Raw genomic sequence first — 18,851 nt, 5'->3', positions numbered from 1 at the left:
CAAGATGAAAAGACAACCCTCAGAACGGGAGAAAATATTTGCAAATGAATCAATGGACAAAGGATTAATCTCCAAAATATATAAACAGCTCATGCAGCTCAATATTAAAAAAACAAACAACCTAATCAAAAAATGTGCAGAAGACCTAAGTAGACATTTCTCCAAAGAAGGCATGCAGATGGGCAAGAGGCACACGAAAAACTGCTCAACATCACTAATTATTAGAGAAATGCAAATCAAAACTACAATGAGGTACCACCTCACGCTGGTTAGAATGGGCATCATCAGAAAATCTACAAACAACAAATGCTGGAGAGGGTGTAGAGAAAAGAGAACCCTATTGTTCTGTTGGTGGGAATGTAATTTGATGCAGCCACTATGGATAACAGATGGAGGTTCCTTAAAAAACTAAAAATAGAATTACCATATGACCCAGCAATCCCACTACTGGGCATATACCCAGAGAAAACCATAATTCAGAAAGACACATGCACCCCAATGTTCATTGCAGTGCTATTTACAATAGCCAGATCATGGAAGCAACCTAAATGTCCATCGACAGATGAATGGATAAAGAAGGTGTGGTACATATATACAATGGAATATTACTCAGCCATAAAAAGGAACGAAATTGGGTCATTTGTAGAGACATGGATGGACCTAGAGACTGTCATACAGAGTGAAGTAAATCAGAAAGAGAAAAACAAATATCGTATATTAACACATATATGTGGAACCTAGAAAAATAGTACAGATGAACCAGTGTGCAAGGCAGAAATAGGGACACAGATGTAGAGAACAAATGTGTGGACACTGGGGGGAAAGCGGGGTGGGGTGGGGTGGGATGAATTGGGAGATTGGGATTGACATATATATATATACTAATATGCATAAAATAGATATTTTTAAAAGGAGGATAAAGTAATGAGCAAAAATGAAGGAGTATATCACAGTGGCAGATAGTTGAAGAGAAGGATGAAAAGAAGCTCCTAGAATTCAACAAAATGAAGATTGAAGGAGACAGAAATACAGAGAAATACTTTTTACTTATCATATTGTTTTTTTTTTTTTTTTTAATTTTATAGCTACTTTATTTATTTATTTCTTTATTTTTGGCTGTGTTGGGTCTTCGGTTCGTGCGAGGGCTTTCTCTAGTTACGGCAAGTGGGGGCCACTCTTCATCGCGGTGCAGGGACCGCTCTTCATCGCAGTGCGCGGGCCTTTCACTTTCGCGGCCCCTCCCGTTGCGGGGCACAGGCTCCAGACGCGCAGGCTCAGTAGTTGTGGCTCACAGGCCCAGCTGCTCCGTGGCATGTGGGATCTTCCCAGACCAGGGCTCGAACCCGTGTCCCCTGCATTAGCAGGCAGATTCTCAACCACTGCGCCACCAGGGAAGCCCCCTATCATATTGTTTTGAAAACCTATGTAGTACCATGTAGAGAAGAACTTTACAGTTTTTCCCCTGTAAAAGTTGAAAATTTCGAAGTTCCTAGAATATTTTTAAAAACCCAGAATAAGTATGTTACCTCTATCCACCACACACAAAAAAGAACATTTCAAATTTATCTTCCATAATGACTATCAATTTAAAATGTACACTCCCATTAATAGAGCACCTATTTCATCATATTACCATCAGCTCTGGGTATTGTCCTACTCTTTAGTCTTTGCCAATTGGAAAGTTATAAAACAATACATTATTAGTTCAAATTCCACTTATTTTATTGAAATGAAGTGGCACATTTTTTCATGTTCACTAGTCAGTGTTTCTTTTTCTAATCATTCATTCATATCTGCTGCCATTTTTTATGTTGTTCATCACATAGTTCTTACTCATTTGTAAAGATTCTTCATAAATTAATAATTTTAGCTCTTTGTCATGTAGGTTGCACTTTTACTCATATTTTTCTCATACCAAGTGCAAATCACTAGTTTCTTTGTCATATTTATTCATTTTTTCATTATAACTTATAATTTTGGTATAATATTTAGACCTTCCATTTTTGAAGATTGTAAGACATTCTCCTTTGTTTTCTTCTTACAGATTTATTAATTTAAGAATTACCTGTTTCTTATGAATTTGAAAGAACTACATAATTATAAGGCTTGGAAGGAGAGGGAGGAATTATATATATTTGGCAACCTTTCCCTGCTAATTCACATGATACACAATATGTAATTTTCGTTTTAAGCCTGACATTTTACTACTACATAATAATCAGCACCTGTTATTTTTTTAATTTAAGCAAAGAAATTTCCTATCAAAGAGAAGTTGTCATGGTTACTAAGAGGCTACATCTTATAAGCCTTAATAGTTTTAGCACAATATTCAAATATGTGATGAATTATTGCTTGCACATGACCAGTGGCTCATCTCAAGCATATAAGCCAGAACCTTGGAGATTCAAGAAGCACACTTCATATACAGAATCATATATGAATGATATAATATAGAGACTTTCAGTTTTCTTAACTTAAAGAGTTGAAAATAACTTGATATATATTAACTTACAGTCATCACCAATTCTGTCTCCACACTAATGGGGGAAAATTATAAAACCAATTTCTCTTTGCTGTTGTATACCTAAGCCTCCTAATGGGATGAATTTTCCCTTTGTTGTAGCATATGTTAAAATCTGTTAATGTAAAAAGAAAATATCACATAAAAATACAACTTTAGAGTTCATTTAGTTTTTACAAATATTCACTTATGAGCTTTAATCTTCATATTCTGAACATTAAAATGTTATATGCAATTAAACTGTAGTAAAGTCCACCCTGAATTCAGTCTCTATTTCTACGTTTTTTGGTTGAAAAAAATGGAAATACTTTCTACAAATTCAGCTTGAAAATGCTAATGGTATACTCTGAATAGTCAGAATTTTTTTGTAAGAAATAAAAAAACCATAAATCTATCCATATCTAATTGAAATTATATTTTCAATATTTAAAATCTCTTAATAGTAAGAAATATTATAGATTTACTATGCTTGTGCACAGAAAATATTTTCCGTAAAACCACCTATTTTGAATTTCAATATCTTCATCTTCTTTCTGTAAATATTTATTTCTGGAAAGAAAATATTAAGTCAAAATCCAAGTTGGGTTTCTTTTAGAACTCTGTAGATTGTTTAATGCTAAATTTGTTGCACATAGCCTGGTTGGCAGTGCTCATCTGGGCATCTCTTAATGGATTTAAACATTTCCACTTATATTTTCTCTCAACCATTATTAATCAATCATCTGATTATAAGATATTTATTCATTTAACAAATATTTATAGTGTCTGACACTGTGATAGAACTAAAACATGAAGACACATAAAGAAAGTCTTGACCTTAATGAACTACCACATGCTTACATTATGTACAAGGTATGGTTCTGGACATTGCATTAGATAGCTTACATTCTAGAGAAAAAAAAGCCTAAGGCACCTGTATTAGTCAGGCTTCTCCAGAGAAACAAAACCAAGATAGATAGGTGACAGACAGATGGATAGATAGATAGATAGGGAAAGAAAGTGGCTCACAAGACTGTAGGGCTGGCAAGTCTGAATTCTGCAGGTCAGGTCAGCAGGCTGGAGGGCTGGGAAGAGTTGACGCTGCAGCTGGAAGTCTCAAGTCTAGAGGCAGAATTCCTTCCTCCTCGGGGCTTCTGTATCTTTCTCTTAAGGCTTTCAACTGGGTGGGTGAGACCCAGCCACATTCTAGAGGGCAATCTGCTTTACTTAAAGTCTGCTGAGTTAAATGTTAATCTCATCTAAAAATACCTTCAGAGAAACATCTATGCTGATGCTTGGCCAAATGCGGGGGTTACTGTGGCTGAGCCAAGTTGCACATAAAGGTAACTACACACCTGAAAGGACAGTGAGTAACACCACCGTGCAGAAGACAACATTTCAGCCTACAAATGTGACGGAACGCCAGAGCCAAGAGATAGAATCTCAAGAGAGAAACTGGCGGGGGGGTGGGGGGCGGGTAGATGTTTAGGGTAGAACTAAATCTACCTCTGAAACTAATTTGAAACAATGAAGGGGAGGGCGTGCAGCACATGTAAAGAACAGAGAAGCATGTACAAAAGATAATGTCTTCACTGGCTTCCACTTAACTGAGTTGTAATACGTTGTGACACTTGTTCAGGTGTGTTGAGCAAGTGCTACTAGTGACTCCTTACCAGTATGTCTTGCATTTCTGCTCCCAAGTATAAGTTTTTTTAAAATTAATTAATTAATTAATTAATTATTCATTTATTATTTTTATTTTTGGCTGTGTTGGGTCTTTGCTTCTGCGCGAGGGCTTTCTCTAGCTGCGGCAAGTGGGGGCCACCCTTCATCGCGGTGCGCGGGCCTCTCACTATCGCGGCCTCTCCTGTTGTGGAGCACAGGATCCAGATGCGCAGGCTCAGCAATTGTGGCTCACGGGCCCAGTTGCTCCACGGCACATGGGATCCTCCCAGACCAGGGCCTGAACCCGTGTCCCCTGCATTGGCAGGCAGACTCTCAACCACTGCACCACCAGAGAAGCCCCAAGTATAAGTTTTATACTTAACAAAAGTAAGCAGTATTTGTCCTCAAACCTGTTTGTGCCGACTGTGCTTATTATAATTAAATAATTTAACTGAAGATTAAGCTAATTAAATGTAAGTACAAAAAGAAAGAGAAGCATTTCTAGGAAAATCAAGTTTGGAAAAATGTGATGAGGGTGAGCTATTAATATAAAATTGTTACCAAGTTATGTGTGAGAAAACTGGAAATGATTGGGAAAATAGTGTAAAGTTTGAGAAGGAATCTGAATCAGATAACTCCACAAATGTCTTTAACTTCTTGAACTATTTTTAAAAACCCAAAACTTGAAATTGCAGATGCCATATTATGGGTGTGATTTATGCAATTAAGATAATGTAGAAACAGAAAGAAAACACTAATTGGTGACTCTTTATTTAAAATTATAAGGTCTCCATCATGCGACTGAAGATTGTTTAAGCCAGAATACAATCTCTAAGGCATGTGTATCGGTTATGTGTGACAATCAGCTGAAAACTTAGTGGCTTAAAATAGAAGCCATCTTACTTGCTCATGAGTCTGTGGGCCCACATTTAAATTTGAACTTCACCTAGGGTCACTCATGCAGCTGCGGTCATGTTGACTCCCCAGAGCTGAGTGGTCTAAGATGGTCTCATCCACATTATGGTGTTGATGTTGGCCATCGGTTGGCCAGCTCTCCCTGTGGTTTCTGCCCTCAAGGAGGCCAGCCTGGCTTTCTTCCCTTGGTGGCCTCAGGGCAGTATTCCAAGACAGAAAGAACGGAAACTGCACAGCCTCCTGAGGCCTAGATGTGGAAATTCACGGCATCACACTGGCTGGATTCCATTCACCAATGGAAGTCAGATGACCTCATCAGACTTAGGAGGGTGAAGACAAACTTCAGCTCTTAATGAGAGGAGCAGCGAAGTCATACTGCAAAAGGGTGGGCGTACAGGGATGGGAGGAATTTGTCTCCGTTTTCTTGCCATCGACAACAGCATGTACGTGTGTGTGGTTTTTTAAAAATGATCCCTTGCTTTAATCAACTTTTATATAACTAGCCAACTATCAGTCCCTACCATATCTGATAAAGGAGTTCCTACTTTGAGCTTTGAGGAATCTCTTGTTAAGGGTTAGAAGGAGGTGGTAAAACCAGCAAAGAAGCAGAGGGCTGATTGAAGAGGAAGCAGGAAACATTTTTAGTAGTGGTTCTAAAACTTGGCTGCATATTAGAATCACCAGGAGAGCTTTAAAAAATACTGATGCCTGTTTTTTCTCCCAGAGATTCTAATCTTATTGGTCTAACCTCCCACCTGATTCTAATGTCCAGCCAGGGTTGAGAACCACTGCTTTATAATATAGCCAAGGAGAGGCAAGGAAATGCTTCTCAAATCAGTCATATTTATTTCATGTATCTTTAGGCTTTTAAAAAAGTGTTGCTTGGTTATTTTAGACACTCATTTCTGAACTTATCCATATTTATGCCTTTCAGAAAGTACAGCAAGAGATGGGCAAGGATGAGGTGTTGAAAGCACCACATGGGGTGCACCTTTCTCACAGCCTGACTACTTGACAGAAAGATTTAATTGTACAAAGTAGAGAAATTTATTAATTTACCTATTCAACAAATATTTATAGAGACTTACTATGTGCCAGGTACTATTCAAGGCAAAGAAAATATACTAGGGAATAATAAATTTCCCATTTTCTGTAGGTTCCATCTACCATGCAATTCACTGGCCTTTAGCATTTATATTGCTTTAAGAAAAATCCAAGATTGTGGTAGATTTGGGTTGTGCTGTCTCCCAGCTGCCACTAAAGCTAGACTTTGACCTCTCAGGGAGTCATTTCACTCGTGAATTTAAAAATAAATAAAGAGGGCTTCCCTGGTGGTGCAGTGGTTAAAATCTGCCTGCCAATGCAGGGGACACAGGTTCGAGCCCTGGTCTGGGAAGATCCCACATGCCGCAGAGCAACTAAGCCTGTGCGCCACAACTACTGAGCCCATGTGCCACAACTACTGAAGCCTGCACGCCTAGAGCCCGTGCTCTGCAACAAGAGAAGCCACTGCAGTGAGAAGCCTGTGTACCTCAACGAAGACCCAACGCAACCAAAAATAAAAAATAAATTAAATAAATTAAAAAAAATAAAATAAAATAAATAAGGGTGAACCAGACAATTTTTAAGATGAGTGCCAACTCCCATCATCACTGATCCTAAAAACATGTGAACAAATCTTGTACTGGGGATTGGGGTTGGGTGGAATTAGTGAGGTGAAGGAAAAGAAAGAACATTAGAGGGGGAGCTGCATGTGCAAAGGTGCTGAGTCAGAGAAAAGTGTGCAGCTCCAAGGAAAGAGGGGCAGGAAGAGGCTGGAGACGTGGGCACGGCCGGATGTTACATGACTGTGAAGCTCATGTTAAGGCTAATCCTAGTGGCAAAGGACCACCACTGAGGGCTTTACTTATGTGAATGACACGATCAGATGGATATCTCAGAAAGGCCACCGCGGTCACTTGTTGAGAGTGGACTGGGGTGCAGAGAGGACACGGGAGACAAGCTGGCGGCTGCCGCGGTCGTGCAGGCGAAAGGGGACAGTGGGACTGGGATGGCAGTAGCATAGAGTGCAAGGATGTATTTAATAAGTCAACAGATTTAATGATTACTTGGAAATGAGGGGATGAGCCCGTGGTTTCAAATACAACGTTCAGGTTTCTGGAGAGAAGAGCTAACTGAACGGTGGATGAAAAAACAATGTTCGTTAGTATGTTCGGGATTGACATATATACACTAATATGTATAAAATGGATAACTAATAAGAACCTGCTGTATAAAAAAATAAATAAAATTAAATTAAAGAAAAGAAAACAATGTTCGTGATGAAAAGCACTTTCTGAGCACGGGAAAAGGAGAGGTGATTGTGGGCTGGGATAATCATAGAAATACGGTACCTAGAACCATGGCTAGCAAGTTTTATGATTTTGTTGCTTACAGTAGGATCACATGTGCTTGGATTCGTTTTTCCAAAGTAGGAATATACTTATGCTGCTCTATGAATTCACCTTCCCGAGCTTCCTCTTTGGTTTGCAGCGGATACGTGGGAGGAGTATACGAACAGGAAGCAGTCCTCCTATCATTCTACCCGAGCGACTCTGTGCAGAACCTTCCTGCATAAAGGAGAAAGATAACCTGACCAACACAGTCTAAACAGATGCTCCGGGATAAAATGCAGCTCATTTCAACCCCTCATTGTGAGACTTGGGACCACTCACAGAGTCTTTATTCTGCCTGTGAATGTCTATGCAATGCTGCCCGGCTTGCTTTCTTTTAAAGTAAATTGTATGTATGGCATCTTAGCAGTCATTTCATTATTGTCACACAATGAACTTAATATCCTTCATTATTTAGAAATAATTAGCATAGAAATAATCATAAAACTTACTATAAATGTTGTATTGTTATGAAAGTAGCCTTCCAAGGGCCTCCACTACCAATACTATCACTGAATTATGCACTTATATGTAAGTTTTATTTCTTTCAAAATATTCTGTAACATACATTGGGCCTTCCCCAGTTATTGCAAGTTAAAAATGTGATCTCCCATAGCCAGGGAACCCTTCAAATATCCAGAGCATCACAGTGTCATTGTGGAAGAAAACACTGCCTCACATTTGCACCATGTCTATAAAGTGAGCATTTTACTTCATGCTGCATTGTGAATAGTTTTGGCACCCAAACTCAAAGCATTTCTGAATGGTTTTAGAAGAACTGTTAGGTCATTGTGCCAGAAGGGCTGTAAGACATTAAAGAAGAGATCTCACATAATTTCATGAAAAGTTATCTGCTACTAAATGCTCACTAAATTATAGTTTAATATAAATACCATTTACAATTCTCAGAGGCTTACTTGCAAAAACAATAAGAAATTTGTAAATCTTTGTCAGTTCTGTCATTAATTAACTTTCCAGATGTGTTTTATGTTTCATGAGATGGAGTAGATGAACTCTCTTACAAATGAGATTCATAGCATCCCGTTACCATGGTGACATCCATCCCATTCAAGAGCGTCCACAGGCATCCCATGAGGCCTAAGGTCACTTGCCCTGATGTGACTGTTCCCAAGTAGTTTGGATGGAACTTGGTCTCCACAGGAGAGTTATATTGTGTTCTTTCCCATTAAAAAAATTCTGCTACTTTATGTTGTTTAGGCATGCCTAGTGGCCTAGGGAAAGCAAATGTAATAAACTCCTTTAACTTAGCCAGATTTAGCAGGACTGCTCTTTCAAAACAATCACTCATGTCCAAAACTAAACTAATTTCCGAGATCTTTCATTTTGATAATCCAACCGAACTCACTGGAGGCCTAAGCACATGGAGAAAAAGGAAGACGCAAGTACACTCACTGCAGGACCCTGCTTGTGTGCATTGACCCTGTAGGAGGGGACCCCGGGCCCTTCCCTGAGGGAAACGTCTGGGGACCCTCAGTACAGCTGCGCAGACATCGCTCAGGGAGAAGACGCGACCTTCCTATTCCAAGTCGCGTCTCTGGAGCAGAGGGAGGGCGGTTGCCCCGTCCCCCTCTGCCTCAGCCTGTGCCCTCTCTTCAGCCTCTCTGCCAGGATTCTTCCCGGTTTCAACTTTTCTCACACACAGGTACACAGTGAGGAAGTGTAATTCTGGCAACGGCTTTGATTTCTCTGCAGCTTCAGATCTGAACAAGACCAAACAGTGTCAGGGCAAATTGTAAAAAACCCTGAATGTGTTTCTCACTTTTTCTTTCTGTGAGCCTACCTTGTAAATTATATGAAACATGTTCTGCTTCCACTCAAGACCCCTGAAGCTTTTTGAAAATTACAAATGTAGTTAACACTCTGACTTATAACCAGAAAGGTTTCTAAGGTTCTGATTTTGAACAGGGATCATTACAGTGTTAAATTGTGTAATTCTGTGTAACTCTGTTGAAGGGTATGTCTTTCAGCCCTAAGATCTTCCATACTCAGTCCAAAAGCTTCAAATCCAAAGCAAGATCTAGTCTGACTGACATTTCACAGGGACCACAAATGATAATGCAGTCCAAGTAACAATATTTTTCAACCCTGAAAGTCATATTCGAACCAGTCAAAAGAAAAGCCTTGAAGGGCCTTTAAGTTTTTTTAGGGATTTTTTCTAATTTGGAAATTCTTCCCTGGTATTGAAGTAAGCATTAAGGTAAACACAGAATTAGAAATTAAATTTTGAAATACATAATGGATTATGATTTGTAAATAACTAGTAAGAAAAATTCAAGTATAATAAGCTAGCATTTTCATATTCACTAGAGAATGCATTGTTAATCTAGGAAATGCTGAACTGAAAAATGTATACATAAATTTTATATGTATTATTTATAAATATTTATGATTATTTGTTATATATGTGTGTGTGTGCAAATAGAAGATTGGACCTCAACAGTATTATTTTTCTTTCATTAATTATTTAATTATATGCTTATTTAATTATAAGCATACAAATAACATGTGAATGCTATATTTTATAAAATCTCAAACAATATAAAGGCAAAATCTCCCTTGATGAGGAAAAATTGACTTTTTGGCTTTTTTGGCTGTGCCTTGTGGCTTGTGGGATCCTAGTTCCCTGTCCAGGTATTGAACCCAGGCCACAGCAGTGAAAACACCGAGTCCTAACCACTGGACCACCAGGGAACGCCCCAGAATTGCTTTTTTATATTTATTTATTTATTTATTTATGGCTGTGTTGGGTCTTCGTTTCTGTGCGAGGGCTTTCTCTAGTTGTGGCAAGCGGGGGCCACTCTTCATCGCGGTGCGCGGGCCTCTCACCATCGTGGCCTCTCTTGTTGCGGAGCACAGGCTCCAGATGCGCAGGCTCAGTAATTGTGGCTCACGGGCCTAGTTGCTCCGCGGCATGTGGGATCCTCCCAGACCAGGGCTCGAACCCGTGTCCCCTGCATTGGCAGGCAGATTCTCAACCACTGCGCCACCAGGGAAGCCCAAGAATTGCTTTTTTATGATCATAAACTTTCCATTCTCTGGACCTTTCCTCCTATTAGCTCCGCTTTCTCCCTCCTTCAACGCCCAGGTACTGAGGTATCTTGGAGTGTGAGTTTAGGTGTTACCAGCAGCCGACAGTGACTTTGGGGGAACCAGGGGCTCAGAGCCCTCATTTCTTTGTTGTGGAGTCACTCTGCACCTGTTTCCTAGCAAGTCTGCTTCTTTTTAGGGCTTCTACTATGTACCTGGGGCAGGTATGCACACAGTGAGGGCATTAGCTAAAGTATATTTAGAAAATAATCCCCAGGACCTTCTCCAAATACAGGTACTAGTAATGCACATTCTGAAATTATACTGCTATCGATTATTATAAATTTGTTCCTTTTGAACTTTAAGATATTTTGTGTTTAAAAATTCATATTTCAAATCCATGAACTCCAAGAAAGAATAATACCTTAAGCCATTTATCAGCTTCCATATTAATAAGTTTGATTGAAAGGTAGCTGGGAGGCCAAGGAATGGGAGTATGGGTGTGAGGAAGGCAGAAGCAGCCCAGAGAAATTCCCTGCGCTTTGGTGTTAATTAAGGGTAACCCTTCATGGGACCCTCCTGCACTGTTGGTGGGAACATAAATTGGTGCAGCCACTATGGAGATAAGTATGGAGGTTCCTTAAAAAACTAAAAACAGAGCTACCATGTGATCCAGCATTCCCACTCCAGGGCATATATCCAGATAAAAACTTTGTTCAAAATTATACATGCACCCCGATGTTCATTGCAGCACTGTTTACAATAGGTAAGACATGGAAGCAACCTAAATGTCCATCGACAGATGAATGGGTAAAGAAGATGTGGCACATATATACAATGGAATACTACTCAGCCATAAAAAAAATGAAATAATGCCATTTGCAGCAACATGGATGGACCTGGAGATTATCATACTAAGTGAAATAAGTCAGACAGAAAAAGACAAATATCATGTGATATCACTTATATGCAGAATCTTAAAAAAAGTGATACAAATGAACTTATCTACAAAACCAAAACAGACTCACAGACTTAGAGAATGAACTTATGGTTACCAGTGGGGAAGGGTGGTGGGGAGGAATAGACTGGGAGTTTGGGATTGACATGTACACACAGTGCTATGTTTAAAATAGATAACCAAAAAACAAAAATAAATAAATAAATAACTGGAAGAGCCAAAAAAAAAAAAAAAAAAAAAGAAAGGTAACCCTTCATTGTAAGATTTCAGGAGCATCAGGTTGTAGAACCGTAATCATAACGTAACCGTGCCGTCTTCCGTTACTATTTACAGCCTGCAAGGTCCACAGCACATCTCACCTCATCCTGGATACTCTAGGGCATCTCCCGAGCTGTCACATGGTTCTCCTTTGTAACATTCACCAGGAGCACCTTACTGTTGTGTACTGATCTCACTAATCACTGTAACCTCGGCACTGTGCCTGGAAAATGACGCAGCAGTCGATAGACAGTAGACACAAGACAAATGGCACAACCGTATATCCCAGTTGTTCGAAGCAGACAGTCAAGCCATCAGTCAGTCATCCTGACTTGTCCCTTTTACATTTACCGCCACTGTATTCCCTGCCGTTCACCGCAGTGGCCACCACCATGGAACCCGGCGCTATCATGTCTTCATGGAACCAGGGCATCCCTGCTTCCCAGGGACAATGATAAGGGCCTGTCTTCTTGCTACTACTCCTGCCCAGTTCTAAGTCCACCCTCCAGCTGTCGCCCACAAAACTCAGACAGCATTGTTAGTTGCCTAAGGCCTTTTAGTGGTTTCCCTTTACTCTTAGAGTAATAAGCTGATGGTTGCAGCCTGTGAGGCCGTGTATGTCCTCTTCAGCCTCCTCTTCTGCCACTTTCCCTTTGTCCACTGAGCTCAGGCCACACTGGCCTTCTCTCCTTTCCTTGAGAATTCCCAGCTCCTTCCTTTCTTTATTCATTCTCTTTCCTCTGCCCGGGAACTCCCCACCTCCAGAGGGTCCTCTCCCTCGCACCTTAGTCACTCTTCTGAACGTCCTGCCTAATAGGGCCCCAGTTCATTACTCACTCTCACTGTGTTCTGTTGGTTTCGCTGAGATATTTTTCATGTTTTTAATTATATGTATTTTATAATTATTATATGGCATATAATAATTATATATAGTCAATTATATATTTAATTATTTAAGTATATATTTAATTTAATTATATATTATATTTCACATTATAAATTATATATAAGTCTAAAATAATGTATATAACTATGTGCATATGTAATTACATATGCACACAATTATAGAATGTGATCAGTGTCTGTCTGTTTCTTTATACTGCTGTCTTCACCAGTAGGCTGTGAGTTGCGTGCGTGGAGACCACGTCTGTTTTGTTCTGTAGTGTATCTACATGGTTTACATCAGTGCACGGTAGGTGTTCAATGAACAGTTGTTGAATGGGTTGTTTAGTGAATGGATGGAGGGGGGATGAGAGGTTGTCTGTGGCAGGCAGCCTTCTTCTGCACAGGCTGCACCTCAGTTGTTGTAAACTCTGATAGTTAGAAAATCCTTCCTCACTCCAAGATTCTGGGGATGGGATTCTTCCACATGATGGCCCTTCACATTTGTAGTGATAGCTATCCTCTGAGTCCCAGCTATCCTGCCGGTAAATGCAAACAGAATGAAGGACTTCTTAACACATGGGGTTTCCTGCTTCTAATCAAGGTGGGAGTGGGATTAAGTTACTGATAGTATTTGGATCAAATTACCTCATGCTGACTTTTCAAGATTAGGAAAGGTACACATTGAAGTGATTCTCTAGGACTTTATGTGACACTCTCGCATGTGGTGAGATTTTTAACCTTAGGAGGCATTTGTCTTAACTATACGTGGTCTTCTGTTCTTTCATATACATTTTAGAATTGACTCACTAAAGACCACCAAAGAATCCCTCTTGGGACTTTGATTGGTATTGAATTAAATTTATAATTTATTTTTATGGAAAATGTTAATAATATTGCCTTCCTACCCATGAACATGATGCATTTTCTATTTAGTTCTTTTTAATGAATATTAAATTATATCATTCTCTCCATAAGAATTTTGCACATAATTTGTTAGATTTTCTTCCTCGATAGCTCATATTTTTATTGCAATTATATATGTAGTTCTTTGTAATTACATTTTAACTGCTGCTGGTGTTTAGAAAGACAGCAAGTTACATGAAATGTCAAGTTTAAACCTGGGGTCTTTTTGAAAATCTGTATTGTGGTTCCAGCCTTTCTCTGAAAGACCTCCTCTACCTACCCCTCTACCTCTTAAGTAAGCACTAAAAATACCTCTTGGAATCAAAGTTCAACAGTTAATGGTGGGTACATGTTTCAGACTTAAAACAATGCATCTAATTTATGACTGTGGCTATCGAATCTGAGAAAATAGTACAAATGTGGAAATAGTAAAAATGTCTGTTACCACACATGTTTTCAAAGGTTGTCTTCTGGGAATACAGCAGGGTCCTTGGGAAATAGCACAGGAAAAACATCTCAAGTTTTTCAGTGCCCATCTCAGTTCCAAGTCACTTAAGGCCAGTGGAGATCACAGCAACATCTTATTTATTGACATAAGTGCAGCAGATTTAGAAAACACAGAAAAGACAAAGAAGAAAACAATCTTCAATAATTGTACACTCTATGGAGAACCACCAATAACTTATATGCATTTTTATCAGTTAGCACTTGCTGTTTGAAACAGCAATCATTCACTTCCCTTAGCATGTTATTGACTGAAAGTCAATAGATCTGGGCTGTTTAGTTGGTTCCAAGTTACAGGTGGGTCCGGGTCTGCTCTACCTGTCTCTTACCCCACCCATCAGCTGGCTGGGTCAGCAGAGGCATGGGAGGACGAGCCCCATGTCAAGCTTCTGGTAAGATCACCTCCACTGCAGTCCTCCTGGCCAGTGCAAGGCACGGGCCAAGCCCAACATCAATGTGGAGACAGTACACCTGCCTCTAATGGAAGGAACTGCAGAGTCCCATGGCAGAGAGCTTGCACACTGAGGGAGGTGGCGGTGTGAGGCCAGGAGTTCAGTCTGTCATCGTGTATTTATGATTCGTATTCCAACAACAGGATGCTATCGCATCTACTGTTAGGTTGAACACTTACAGTATCGTCATTTGAGTGTTTTACTGATGTACAGGAGCAGGAACATGGATAAATTCTAAAAATTCCACTTGGTAGAGTAATGTACCTGTATATTTGTATGTGGGCAGGGCTGATTTTGCCAGACCCTACCATGACTCCCTCAGCCTCATGGAGGCTCCATGAATGATTTTAGTTGCTGTTTGTAGAGTGAGAATAACCATCTACTTGAATGCCTGAGTACTGATGGCAGATGTAAGATTTCTTACTAAGTGCATTTTCTGACATGGTATCTGAAATTCCATCCCTTCTAGCCTCATTCTGTTGGGTCTTAAAAATTTCTAGATATTCATATTAAAATAAAAGTAGTATACTCAGGGCAAATCTTTAAGCCCTAAGCTACCAACACCCTAGTGACAAGAAGTGGCTTATGAGGAGATGACGGCAGCCCTGCTGGAAGGTTGGGCTTCCTCACTCTGTCTCGTGCTGGGTGAACTTGTCTTGTTTCAGCTTGAGCAAGGACACACTTTTCCGGAGAGATGCTGTCTGTTGTGTGTACAAATCAATAGACCAATACCAGGAATTGGGGGTTTAAAAAATAATTGTGGATTCTTGGGCTTCCCTGGTGGCGCAGTGGTTGAGAATCCACCTGCCAATGCAGGGAACATGGGTTTGAGCCCTAGTCTGGGAAGATCCCACATGACGTGGAGCAACTAAGCCCGTGCGCCACAACTAATGAGCTTGTGCTCTAGAGTCCGCGAGCCACAACTGCTGAGCCTGCCTGCCACAACTACGGAGCCCGCATGCCTAGGGCCCATGCTCTGCAACAAGAGAAGCCACCACCATGAGAAGCTCGCGCACCGCAATGAAGAGTAGTCCCCAGTCGCTGCAACTAGAGAAAGTCTGTGCGTAGCAACGAAGACCCAATGCAGCCAAAAATAAATAAATAAAAAATAAATTAATTAAAAAAAATAATTGTGGATTCTTAATTGGAACAAGTGCTAAAAAGTGGCACGGTCACTTGGCTGGGAAATTCTCACTGCAGAGAAGTTTCAGGATCCATCTTGCCCAAGTGTTGGTCTGGGTTGAACCATCATGTCATCTGTCCCATGACTTTTCTGCTCTCGGATGATGATAAAAGAAGCAGGATGATGTGAAATATCAGCAGCACTGTTGAGGTGTCACCCACACTAACGAGATAATACCATCTTAAAACTATTGCAGAGGGAAGAGAAGTCAGGTGATTTCTTGGTGGCTGTGTCCCAGTTCACTGGGACAACTGAGTCTTTCCAGATGTTAAGTGATTAATAAATAAAGCAAGTCTGACAGAGTCCAGGCTGTGACTGAGGAACTGGTAATTTGGCAGAGAATCTCGTCTCACATTATCACTTATGGATGTGATTTTTAAATAATCTTGGAAAACACTTATGAGTTAAGCAACTGTTTATTCCCTTGAAAATTTTGTACTATTCTTGGCTGCCAGTAAGTGTATATGTGAGAGGGGGATGGAGCTTGGGGTGTAAGTGGAGTGGTTAGGAAGCAGCAGATCTGAGCCACAGCCGCACTGACAGCAAGTTAAACAGGGAAAAAGAGAGAGTCTCTTTCTCCTTGTTTTAAGCCCCAAACAAATCTATATCACACTCTCTTTAAAATTATCTTTTTAATCGATTGTATCTCCCACTAAATTGTAAACTTCATTTGTTTTGGTCAGCATTGTATTCTCAGAGCCTGGCACAGTTCCTGGAATATAATGGCATTTCTTGGATGAGGAAGTGGACGCAAAGCCCGGGCAGAAGGGTCTGGTGTGGACAGGCAGAGAGAAGCGGGGAGAGAGGGTCCTTCATGGCTTCTCAGGTTCCCTTTCACTTGGGTCTTTCCTAAAGAGGCACAGGGCTGGGGCAAATAACTATGGATATCCTGTAAAAATAAGCAAGGAGACAGCCTCTGTGTGAGGAGATGGGAAGGGAGGTCTGGAAAGGTGAGAGCTGACTGTAGCAACCGCTCCTAGACAGCGTGTTGCCGCTCTTCCTCCACGCCCCCAGGCCCACGATGCCTCAGCTCACCATCCCAGCCAAGTAATGAGCTCTCTGACCTCTTATTTACCCACAGGGTAACCATGCTTTCACCCCCTAGATCACCCCAAGCCACCCAGATTAGAGAGCAATATGGTAAATTTACACCTGTAATCCAAGTGAGCAGGAATTTGAAGCAGTTCTTGCTTTAACTCAGGAAACCCAGAAAGCTTTTTCAGTCCAACAGAAATCTTAAAAAGTTTACTTGACTGCTTCTCTGCCTTAGTTTGAAAAGTATAACATATTTGAATTGTGTTTTATTTTTCAGAAAAATAGTTGTATTCACTTAAGAGAATGTTTACAATGCTGTTAGCATAAGAACGTTTACACAAAGCACAACCCCCAACTCAGTGTTTCTCAAACTTTCAACACCATGTCCCACTTTGACAAACGCCACTATTTACGAGCTCTCTTAATGACGTTTCAAATTTCCAACTAAAGAGCATAACTAAAACCAAATCAAAGCAGGAGGCAAAGCCACCCATCTTCCCGCGAACGTTCTCTCTGACTCCGTTGAGAAGTCTGCACTGTGGGATTTGACGCCCCCCCACCCCCGCCAGCAAACCTGGGAAGTACACTGAAGCCATGTTATCATTTCTATTTTTTCAGAAGAAGAGCAGGAACAAACTACCTGAACCGAGCAAAGACCCACCACTGGGGCCCTGCATGGGAGTAGGACCCTGGTTTATAAATTCCTGGTCCCGCCTACTGTGGTTTCTAATAATTGAAGTTGAATGTTATGGGGTTGAATGAATCCCTCCCACTAAAATTACAAGGTCAAGAGTGAGATGTCTCTTGGAAACATCTTTTTACTTTTAAAATAAAGAATTCCTACACTGACTTTTTTCTTACACTCATTATTTCTAATTCAGGTTAATGAAGGAACATGAGTACTTACATTTTCTACTGTGTATATTAAAGAACATTCTTTTCAAAAGAGAAGAATTAATCCTTTGTGTTCATAGCCAGCAATCAAGTTAAGTCTAGGAATATGAGGATAAGTTACCTTAAAGAAGCGGCTTTTTTCCCCAAAAAACAATGATTAGGAACATAGAGAACAACTGTAAACAAAATCATTGAAGCAGATCAAGCAGCTGAGACTCACGACGAGGACCACACACAGGGAAAATAGCCCAAAGTCCCCACGAGAGGTTTTCTTGGGGGAATCACTGTCCTTGTCCCTCAGAAGCAGAGACTATGGTGAGCCCCGAATTAAAGGTTATCTCAAAAGAATCTACAGCTTCCTGCTAGATAGCAGAATCACATTGTTTCACCTCTGGTGGGGAATCTGTATTCTGCTTCTGCAGAGTGTGAACCAGTTCTTCCCTGGGGCTGCCTGGGCTCCAGTTCTCACAGCTGAGTTAATCCCAACACACAACGTCCTGTGTGAGTGTTCTCGAGTTATCTGAGACAAAATGTGAATATGTTGGGTGAAGGGAGGGAGAAGGAAAAGATGGTCAAAAAGATGAGGCTGGAAATATGTTGACTGAAAAAACTATGGAGTTAAGAGTGGAAGAAAAATTTCCAACACCAAGTTGGAAAAGTGTCAGAAGAGAGGAAATTTCCCTTTCAGCTTTTCTGCCACATGTCTAACTGCATAGTCTCTCAAAGAGACCTTCTTAGAAAACCCTACTTCATAGAGAAATTAGCATTCCCATGATTTATTCCATTGTTTATATGAAGGAAGCGTAATGAACATTGTTGAATAATAATACAAAAGTGATGGGTAATATTTACTGAGCACTTACTATGTGCAAGATACTATGCCAGATACTTTTCCTGCATCGCCTGTCTCATTTAATTTGTACAATAAATATAAGGGGCAGGCATCATTATCCCCACTTTAGGGACAGAATAAATAGCATCTCTGGAATTCAGACCCTGGCTGACCTGACTCCAAAGGTCACTGTTTTCTCTCTACACTTATGCTTCTCAAACAGTTGTGTAGGGGTCAGGATGAAGCAATGATGTACAGAGGCTGTGCATTAAGGTAAGTGCATCTTCCTGAAACAGCAATTATCTTTAAGGATTTGGTGAAAAGGTTTTGAGCTTCTGAGCTCTTAAAAAGTTATGTCAGGGGTTTCCCTGGTGGCGCAGTGGTTAA

Source organism: Balaenoptera acutorostrata, chromosome 7 (assembly GCF_949987535.1).
Source record: "Balaenoptera acutorostrata chromosome 7, mBalAcu1.1, whole genome shotgun sequence".
NCBI classification, from domain to species: domain Eukaryota; kingdom Metazoa; phylum Chordata; class Mammalia; order Artiodactyla; family Balaenopteridae; genus Balaenoptera; species Balaenoptera acutorostrata.
Note: the sequence above shows the minus strand (reverse complement) of the source record.